The 10,610-nt window shown below is 32.4% G+C and overlaps 1 pseudogene; it reads left to right on the top strand.

Annotated features, from left to right (window-relative positions):
* Positions 1–6,623: 6,623 nt before the first annotated feature.
* Positions 6,624–7,446, top strand: LOC149555379 (putative receptor-like protein kinase At1g11050 pseudogene; annotated as a pseudogene).
* The last annotated feature ends 3,164 nt before the right edge of the window (positions 7,447–10,610 follow it).

Here is a 10,610-nt window from a genome sequence, read left to right on the forward strand (position 1 = left end):
AGCGGCATAGCGCCCACGGTGTCGTGGAACTTTTCTGACCCACCAAAGAACCTTAGATGACCTGCCTCGCAGACCCACCATGGTAACGTGTCACCAGGGTGCGATGTCGCTATGCTATCTGCCGTGCAACTTTTGAAAAGTGACATAGTGCCAACCGTCAATCTGCCTTAGATCTAATGATGGAGAACCTGCGGGCCGTAGAATCCATGTTATAAGGCTTAGGCATTAAAATAATGTTAACTTTGGGAATTAGCCATTGGATGGGATGGACATTTAAAAATTGAATCTTGGCGGGGCGAACAGATAATAATAGTAATGAGTTGTTAGTAATAACAAGTACAAAACAACTACTTGTTCTAAAATAGTGGTTACAAAATAGCCTAGAGTTTTGATTTTACATGGGTTCCAAAGAGTTCTAAATTAAAGCATAAGAATATTTGTGAGTCACAATTCATAAATCACAGTTTTAAATCACTTAATCAACAAATTTAAAGCATAACAATAATTCTAGTTTGCAATTCATAAATCATAGTTTTAAATCACTCAAGCAAAAATTTGAAAGCATAATAGTAATTTTGATTTCCAATTCATAAATCATAGTTGTAAATCACTCAATGAGTGATTTGAAAGCATAATAGTAATTCTGGTTTGCAATTCATAAATCACAATTTTAAATCACTCAATCAACAATTTGAAAGCATAACAGTAATTCTAATTTGTAATTCATAAATCATAGTTTTAAATCACTCAATCGATAGTTTTAAAGCATAACAATAATTCTTATTTGCAATTCATAATTCATAATATCAAAGATAATGAATCAATAGTCTATACAAAGTGTCAATTCAAGTATTGTAGTTGTTCAAAAGTGAGGAAAAAGTGTGTAAATGTGAGTAAAAAGAACAACTAATGTCTATACAAAAAAACTAATGTTAATATCTATAGCCCTCCCACATCCTTCATGCTATTTCATCTTGAAAATATCCCCAGTTATCTCTATCTCATTGATTCATCCCATAAGTTTCAAGAATTGACACATTTATCCCATCTCAATCATCATCCTCGTCAATTTCCATATCGAGTGGAACACCATTTTCATATATGTAGAAATAGACTCAAGCAACAAAATATCTGACAATATGAGATTTACCTTGAAGTATGGATCAAAATGGTCCTTCCCAATAACTTCTAGAGGAGTATTTGAAGAAGGGGGTAAAAAGTAATTGGTATGGAGCGATATGATAGCCTTCAAGACCTTGTGGAAGTAGTGACTCACTGTCTCTCCCAAGTGACCAAAGTTATGGTCAATCTTATGATTGCTTAGATTGTGGCCAAGAGTATGTAGCAACATAACTAGTTGTTCTTCCAATTTCATGTTTATCGTATCTTTAATGCTCCCTTTTTTCCTTAGAATGTTGGCAAGTTTGAAGACTGCTCCCATAGTCATGCATATTTGGTCATGGAAATCTATCTCATTGGAATATATAATACATTTATAAAAAGAACAAGCAACCCTTCTTTGCTTGTGCTTGTGTCTTCTAGCATCTTCTAATGTTACTACTATGAATACTACTTGGGCTACAAGAAAAATGGAAAGTACATGCAAGAGCATGATCTTCCTACAATGCTTTCGTAAACTTGTATATCATTAGTAGAATCCATCAAATTCCATATAAAATTTTAATGGAGTTATTAGTTGATAGTACCATATAATTTTTATGTGGTATTAAAAACATTATTGCAAATTTATTACAAGGAAAAGAACAAATAAACTGTCAATAATATCAATTAGTTTGAGAATCAATTATGCTAACTAGCAAGTGCGAATATATGTTTCAATACTATTTTAGTCATATGGATTCATGGGCATTTGTACAAAGCATTGGAGCATCATCATGTTTAGCTAATTTTTAAAATTGAGATTGAATGATTGATTAATTTCTATTACCAAAAATTGATTAATTGCAATTTGTATTTAGTCTCTTGTATTTGTGGTTGATCAATGTTAACTTAGATCCTTTTCAATATGACAATCAACTCCTCTTTTACTTTTCATGGGATAATTTAACCTCTGATGTTGTGCATACAAGTGACCATAAAATTTTACTATCAAATTAAAAAATTTAGACAAATAAGAGCATATGAGCAATATTTTTGATATTTTGATGGTGTATTTTACAAGCATATGAGCAGTATTTTTGTTCTAGTGTATGAAAAGGTTTTATGCTCAGACATTCTGAGTTCTAATATTGTATGTGTCATGTCTTGCCTAGAGTTTTATGGTTTTTTAAAACTTTGATTAAAATGATCATTGAGAACTTGATGAGGGAAAAGTCTCTAATTTTTTTGAAGATTTCAACAAAGGATCTGATTTGGGAATGTAGGGTGTATAATGGCTTGTTTTCAAGGACAACTATGAAAGGATGCAGATGTGGAAAATATAGTTCGTTCACTAATTTCACATGATTTCATCAATTTTGATGATTCTAATTCATATGGTGAATGGACTATATGTCCTCCTTACTAAAGATCTTCTAGAATTGGAGAGAGGAGCAACAAAAGATACTGAAGCAACAAAGTTAGATACAATGTAGGAGAACAAATACAACTTTCAAGACTCAATTCATCATCATTTTGATCCTTCAACACCTTCTAGTTTGAGGCCTAGAAGTTGGGTTACATTAGGAGAGGACAAAGGAAGATGTAAATTCAATTTGTTTGTTTTCTCATTGACATATCAAAATCATTAAGAACATGGGGCACATGGATTCCCCATTACCCAAAATTTGGAATGCATTGCCTAGTGAATACTTACTTGGCAAATTAATTTAGAATTGATCAAAATATCCAACCATTAAACTAAGAAAATAAATATAAGTCTTCAATTATAGTTAGCTACAACTATAAGTAATAGAGTTATTAGTATAACTAATGAGAATATATATGACTTACACAAAGATACACAATGCCTATCAATTAAGGATAACAAATCAACCTATCAAAAGATGCATATGTGGTTGTCTCATTATGTTGCAAAAATAATCTGTGTCCTTGAAAATTACCACAAGGAATGCAGTGAGAAGAATGTCATGTGAGAAGCTAAGTCTACCCATCTTTGGACCAAATCGACTCTCAACTTTGGACTTCAGTGGGTGAATGTGGTAATTTAGTTTATTTCCTTTTAATCTCTCATTACATCATTATCTTTTGCACTTTGTTTAAATCTGAAGTTAGAATAATTGCTAGTTTAGATTGAGATTTTGTTTGTTATATTGCAGATTTCTTTAGAGAGGAATGCCATGTTCAAAAGTTTAGAAAATCAATAAGGGACAATGAATAGAAGCTTGGAAAAAAATTGTTTCCAGCAATAAACTATGACATCTCACATAAGCTTCCTTGACCTATCCAATGCGGTTGTAACCCATCCATTACAAATGTTGGAAGTGATTAATGCCACTGTTTCAATAAAGGGACTTTCATCTACATGTCCCTACCATTGTATTGTGTTAAATTTGTAGTCAATAGTAACAAAGGCAATGAAAACAAGGTTGGAGATAAAGAATATGGTTATAATTATGATGAGGACACCTTGAGCACTGTCAGAATTCAGTCACCTAATCTACATATTAGAGCAAGAGTTATGGAGACAGATTAAAGGTAACAATTGTTAATGTTTATCGTAGCCATGAGAGAGGCCCTTCATACCTATAGAAATCAACATCAATTTTTTCCCTAGGTTTATCTGCCTCATTGGACTGTATCTTCTTGATTTTTTTTGAGCTCTTGATTTTGATGGTTGTATTTCATTGAGAGCTGGTCTGTGTCTCCTATAGAGACTCTATTAGGATCATGTTATTGTCCAGGTTATTAGGTAATGAAATCAAACAATGATACAATGATAACTTTTGTCAGTTTCCCAATTGTGAAATCCCCCAATTAAAATTTTAGTTTTGGATATTTGCCAAAAAACACAACTAAAAGCTAAAAGCCTTTATTTGAAATACATAATCTACACATTCCTACTATGCCCCAAATGTCAACTTTATAATAGGATATGGAGCTTAATAAAAATAATTATGCAATTGAAAGTAGATTTCCATCAATATCAATAAAATCATGATGGGACATAACTATATGAGTCATGATGGGTTTGTATGCAAATTATCAAAGCATTAAAAAGGGGCACAAAGTGTTTGACACATGTAGTTAGCTTGTTGCTAGAGAGTTAGCTAGCAATAAGATGGTTATGCTCATCTTTCTCTTCATTGCACTTTCCTACCAAAGCTAACATATTTTTTTCTATGAGCTACAATTTTGGCCCAATAAAGTTAGTAGATTGGGGACCCTATACTAAAACCACATTAAGTATTTATAGAACATTAAAAGTGTTTGGCCTTGGTATTAATTTATGTCACTTGGAAATATAAGAAGTTGCATATATCATATGAAATTTGTATAAGGTTTTTTTTTTCTTGCAATACAAATCTAGAGGTAACAAAAACATTATTTTGGTAGAACTAAAAATAGAATTAGGGTTTCTTCATTTTTTATGAAAATCAGAGATACACAAAAAAGAAAATCGTGAAACAAACTCCTATTTAAGATAAGCAATAAGAAATATCCTTAGTGTGTTTCTCAAGTGGAAATCTTTATAAGGTTCAAAGATGGGTTGTCACAAATAGTATTAGAGCATGATCTACCATCCTCATCCTACCATCCTGATGGACAAAATTTAAAGACTGGAAATTGAAGAATATATTAATATTAGCAAACGAGAAGAATAGAAAATGTTTGATCCCAATCAGCAAGAAATACAATGAGTTCCAATATGGGTAGCTAATAAGAAATAATAGTAAAAAGAGGAATTTGAAGAGAGAATACTCTCACCATTGCATCCACGATCATGTCGTTACTTATATCGAATGAAAAACCCAAGAACTGCAATATCTATACTGAAAAATATAACTCCGTAATGTTAATTTGTTTACTTTATTAGAAGCTTCTAAAGATATTAGAACTAGGTCAAGAAAGTTAATGCCCAGATTGTTTTGACAAGTCTTACTCAAAACCCTCTTCCAGGAACGAATCTAGTAGACATGTATAGTAAGTATGCAACTGCAGAAGGTGTACATCAAATAATTGACAAAATGTTTGAAAAAGATTCATTTTAATGGAATGTAATGATCAGATGGTATGCTCTATACGGACTATATGAAAATGGAATAATACTATAATGTCAAATGCAACAAAAAAATTTAGAGCTTAGTAGTAGAATATACCCATTTGTGCTAAGGACACGCACTAGCTTATTGGGTCTGGAAAAAGGGTTGCTTGAGGAACTAGACAAGAGGAGAATTGAATCATCACCTAGATGAAGTTCATTCAGATGGAAAGATAGATAGAAATAAGGGATTTAGGTGGAATTGCATATGTCACTTTTTTGGACAAAATTGGAATACTTATTCCCATTGTATTCCTATTCGTAATCCAACATTGTTGCACCCAAATGGAGAATAGAGATACACACATGCCTATTCTAGTGGTATTCCCATTTCCAAATGAGCCCTAACTAAATACATTTACATCTCAAGCATGGATCCAAAGTAATTGTGTTTTGGCTCTTTGCAATTTGCAATAGAATATATAGTTCTATTTCCTTTTGATCCTTTGTAGAGGGAGGCATGGTTGCTAGCTGGTTTACAATTCAATTAATCTTCCAACCTTGGTCAAGAGAAAATATGTAAGCTTCCCTGTGGTATTCCCATTGCCAAAATGAGCCCTAACTAAATACATTTACATCTCAAGCATGGATCCAAAGTAATTGTGTTTTGCCTCTTTGCAATTTGCGATAGAATATATAGTTCTATTTCCTTTCAATCCTTTGTAGAGGGAGGCATGGCTGCCATTTGGTTTACAATTCAATTAATCTTCCAACCTTGGTCAAGAGAAAATACGTAAGCTTCCCTCTTTTATATAATACTCCAAACACCATTTCAAAGCCAACAGATTCCCTCTGTATAGAATCGATGGCTACCATCCATCAATATGGTCAACATGATTGTTGACCAATCTTGAAAAGCGAAGAACACTTGTCCCTAGAAGCCCAATATTCGAATATTTTGCTATGACACCTTGTCGTGTTCAGCTGCAATGACCCACTCAAAACAAAATTGGGGATAATTCTGAGCATCCAAGACGAAACTACAAACATGAAAGGGCATTTTTTGACTCGGTCTGTAGCAACTTGATATAGCGACAACATTCTCAATTCAAAATGTCAATGAAAATGGAGGCGTTCATGGTGATGTTGGTAAAGGCCATTTTACCCATCATTAAGCCAGCTGTATTCTCGACCATTGCAAGATCATGGTGATGTAGGCACCGCCATGGCTATGAGCATTACACAAATCGTTCGTTAGTGGTGGAGGGCGACGACGAAGCAGAGGCATTTTAAGAGATTAATAAATAAAAGCCTTCTGATCAACAGCGTGAAGCCGAAGATCGGCATAGTGTGGTTCAATGAAGGGCAAATCAAGAAAGCCACAAATGATTTCAGTTGCACGAATTTAATCGGGAAGGGGAATTTTGGAATGGTGTAAAAGGGAAAACTCCCTGATGGTTGGATGATTGCCGTTAAGAGAATGAAGAAGCGCTCTGTCGATGATGATGTGGATTTTTGGAATGAGGTAGAGATTCAGAGCAGCCTTTGCCACCGAAATTTGGTGGGTCTGTGAGGTTTTGGCATTGGTGGTGACGACAAAGAGGGGTTCCAGCAGTTTCTAATTTACGACTACCTCCCTAATGACAGCCTCGATCAACACATTTTTAGAAATGCATTCTGGTGTTCGGCCAGCGACATATCATAGAGATATAAAGGCCAATAACATTCTGCTGGATGAGGACATGAATGCCTGTGTTGCTGATTTTGGGTTGGCGAGGATGGCGAGTGAAGGGGAATCCCATCTAGTGTCAAAAATAAGCGGGACACATGGGTATTTGGTGCCGGAGTATGCTTTGTATGGAATTCTTACAGATCGAAGTGATGTGTATAGCTTTGGAGTTGTGTTTTTGGAAATTATGAGTGGCAGAAGGGCTCTAGATATCTCTGTGGAATGTTCGACTGAATACCTTATTACTGATTGGGCATGGAAGCTCCTGGAAATGAGTAGAGTAGTTGAATTGATAGATTGGAGAATGCACGAGAGTGAAGAGGTGAAAATAATGGATAGATTTGTTAAGGTGGGTATTTTGTGTACTCACGTTAATCTGGCTTTAAGGCCGAGCATGGTAGAGGCATTGAAGATGTTGGAGGGAGAGGCTGTCATTCTTGCAATACCAAAAAAGCCTTTGCCAGTAGCAAATCACAGACCAGAGAACAATGGAAAGGCATTTCTCAGCGTTATAGAGAGTTATCCTTCCTTCAACTCATCTGTCATTAGAAGATAGGTGGCGCTCATGGGTTGTAACCCATGATGGTCCAATACATGAATTGTTTATTCCTTGCTGGTCATGTTTTTTTATGGAAACATCTCAGCAGAGATGCTGATATCCTTGCTATTTCTGAGAGAGAAATGAGCTGCTAAGAAATACAGTGTTCTTTATTTTTTATTTTTCTTGCCATGGTCTCCATTCATAAAGAAGTTTTACTCATTTGGAACTGGAAGTCGAATAGTATTAGGCTGAAATTTTTGTGTTCAAAAATTAATAATTGTGAATTATTCATGCATTTTACTAAATTTATCTAATCTACAAGTTTTACTTCATTTTTAAGAATTAGTCTTATGAAACGAACCAAAGACCTATAAATATAAAATATTTATTTTAATGTAGAATGTATTTATATCTTAAATTGATTGCTTACTTGAAATTTAGGAATAAGGATTTAGATGTCAATAAATGAAAAAAGGTTTTAAAATGTTTATCTGAGTTAGTATATTTTTTAACAATTATTTCTAATTTTATCTTTTAAAATGTTTAGATATACTTTGAACAAGAGGATCTTTTATAGAGCTAGGGTTTTTTTTCTTAAATAAGTGGAGGATAGATTTTTGCTATGATATAATTATAGTGTTTCAACATGAAACAAAGACAACTTCACTACTCCAAGAAACCTCATTTTACTAAATTTATCTAATCTACAATTTTTACTTGAATTAGCCTTATGAAACAAACCAAAAACCAATAAATATAAAATATTTATTTTAATGTAGAATGTATTTATATCTTAAATTGATTGCTTACTTGAAATATAGGAATAAAGATTTAGGTGTCAATAAATGAAAAAAGGTTTTAAAATGTTCATATTTGTTAGTATATTTTTTAACAATTATTTCTAATCTTATCCTTTAAAATGTTTAGATATAATTTTAACAACAAGACCTTTTTAGCATCAATATTTTTTTCTTAATAATAATTGGAAGAAAGATTTCTTCTATGATATAATTATAGTGTTTCAACATGAAACAAGGACAACAAAACAACTCCAAGAAAACTCATTTTCTATAATTTGTTATATGAAATCAAATCCCTTCTCAAAAATTGATTTATGTCCTTCATGACAACAACCACCAACAACTTATCTTGCACCATGATCTTGCTCTATGTTTCTAGTATTGCATTGCACAATTACTTCAATATTTTAGTGAATGTTCAATTGCATGAGAGCATATGCTTCTAGATTTCTTTGTATTTAGAAGATTGATTTGAATGCAAGTTGTAGTGCCATTATAGATTATGTGTTTTGACATATTTCATAACCTAAGGCTACTATAATGCTCCCTTTACTTAGACTTCAAACATAGTTTTCTTAAGAAAATATGCTACAAGATTGAGAAAGAACTAATGATCACAAAATAACATCATATAAATTTGACTCAATAGAAAAAAAGTTCACTCTTTTTAATTGCTTTCTTAGATGCTTTAATATATAATATAATTTAATATAGTTATATAATAAAGGCAAAATATCATAACCCCATTTTTATTTTTTATTTTCATAATTGAAAATTAATAAATTTTCCAAGATAATTATTTGAGTCAAAGTAGAAAATAGTTAAACCATCTAACATGCAATGTTTAATTCTTACTACATTAATGGAGTAAACAAAACATATTTAACCAATTATAAAATTTAAACATAAACAATGTCATATTGTGAAATATTAAATCCTAGTGGATCCTTATAGAGGCAGTCAAACGTAAATAAATTTAAGTCTAGATGCTATTTATATAGCATGAAAGACTCTTGGTAGGAGGATTATGAAGGGGGGTGGGGTGGTGAGATTGATTTTCACGCATCACAATTTTAGAAAAAGTAACACAATTTGAAATCAAGAGCAACAGATAGATTATTTGGAAGGTTTGAAGGACTAAGGCTATTTTAGAAGTTATCAATGTAACTTTTAGGTTTTTATTTTTCTTACATAAGTTCTACCCAACAATTTAAGTGTGAAATCTTCTCATAACCGACTTTAGACTCCTATGTTTCAGTATGCTTTTTGACTTTGTATGACTCTTTTGACTTAATTGGATGTTTGTTGACCCAATTCATAATGGTTAGCTGATATAAATGTTTGATAGCTTTGCTATTTTTACATCTGATGTATTTGATTATGATGGGTTATCATTGTTAGAGTGGTCATTATCGTTGCATCAAAAGATCAACCTATCAATTCCTAATACAACTATTAAACTTATATAATTCATAGGAGGTAGTTAGTTCCTTGTCATAAATATATAGGGGAGCACTGACTATTTTGTGGCTAGAAATAAATTGAAGGTTCATTTTCATTTGGAACTTGCAGCTAGAAATAAATTGGATCTTTCAAGACATGGAAATTATAAGTGTTCTTCTATGAAGAATTATTATTTAGATAATTCATGTAATGATTCTTTCAAAATGTAACTTGTTAGTGAACCTATGGATCCTAGTGATCTAGTTATGATATGGAATCTGGATATTGTTGATTGTAGGGCTAACCCCTTAGCAAGAATGAAATTAAGGTATGCCAAACATAAAAATATTAAATAGGGAAGGTGGTTCATCCATTTGAGGGATTTTTAAAAGTTAAAATGAATCAGTCTTCTAGAAGGAAATGTGGACATGCATGAGTCAATGGTGTTGGTAGGAACAATAGTGAAGTATTGTGCTCCTCTTTTCCTTCTATATCCATTCTTTGTGATATAAAAAAGGGTTCTCCCTTGATTTAAAATTAGATTATTTTGTCACTCAAGTTGCACTCAATATGTTAAATAGTAAACATTTGGAGGAAGCTAATTGGTAAGTATTTGTACCAGTAAGATAAGTCCTTAATTGATAGTCCTAGATGGATTATATTTTATTATTTGTCATACTTTGAGGAAGTAGAAAAATGTAGTAGCTTTCTTAGTAAATGAACTTCTGAGAACTAAGGCAGGTAGGGTATGGACTATGAAGTCTCTTGAGATTGATTATAAAGGGGATAAGAACAAAATTATTTCCACAATCCATATGAAAATATCAAATTTTATATGTTCCTAGATTTGATTGTGTAATTATTTTTGCATCAACATGTTAGACCATACTTTGTGATCCATCATTAGGTTAAGAGAAAGTGACACTCTATTTCTCT

This window comes from Cupressus sempervirens, chromosome 5 (genome assembly GCF_028749045.1).
Source record: "Cupressus sempervirens isolate cs-2001-9-10 chromosome 5, ASM2874904v1, whole genome shotgun sequence".
In the NCBI taxonomy this organism is placed as follows: domain Eukaryota; kingdom Viridiplantae; phylum Streptophyta; class Pinopsida; order Cupressales; family Cupressaceae; genus Cupressus; species Cupressus sempervirens.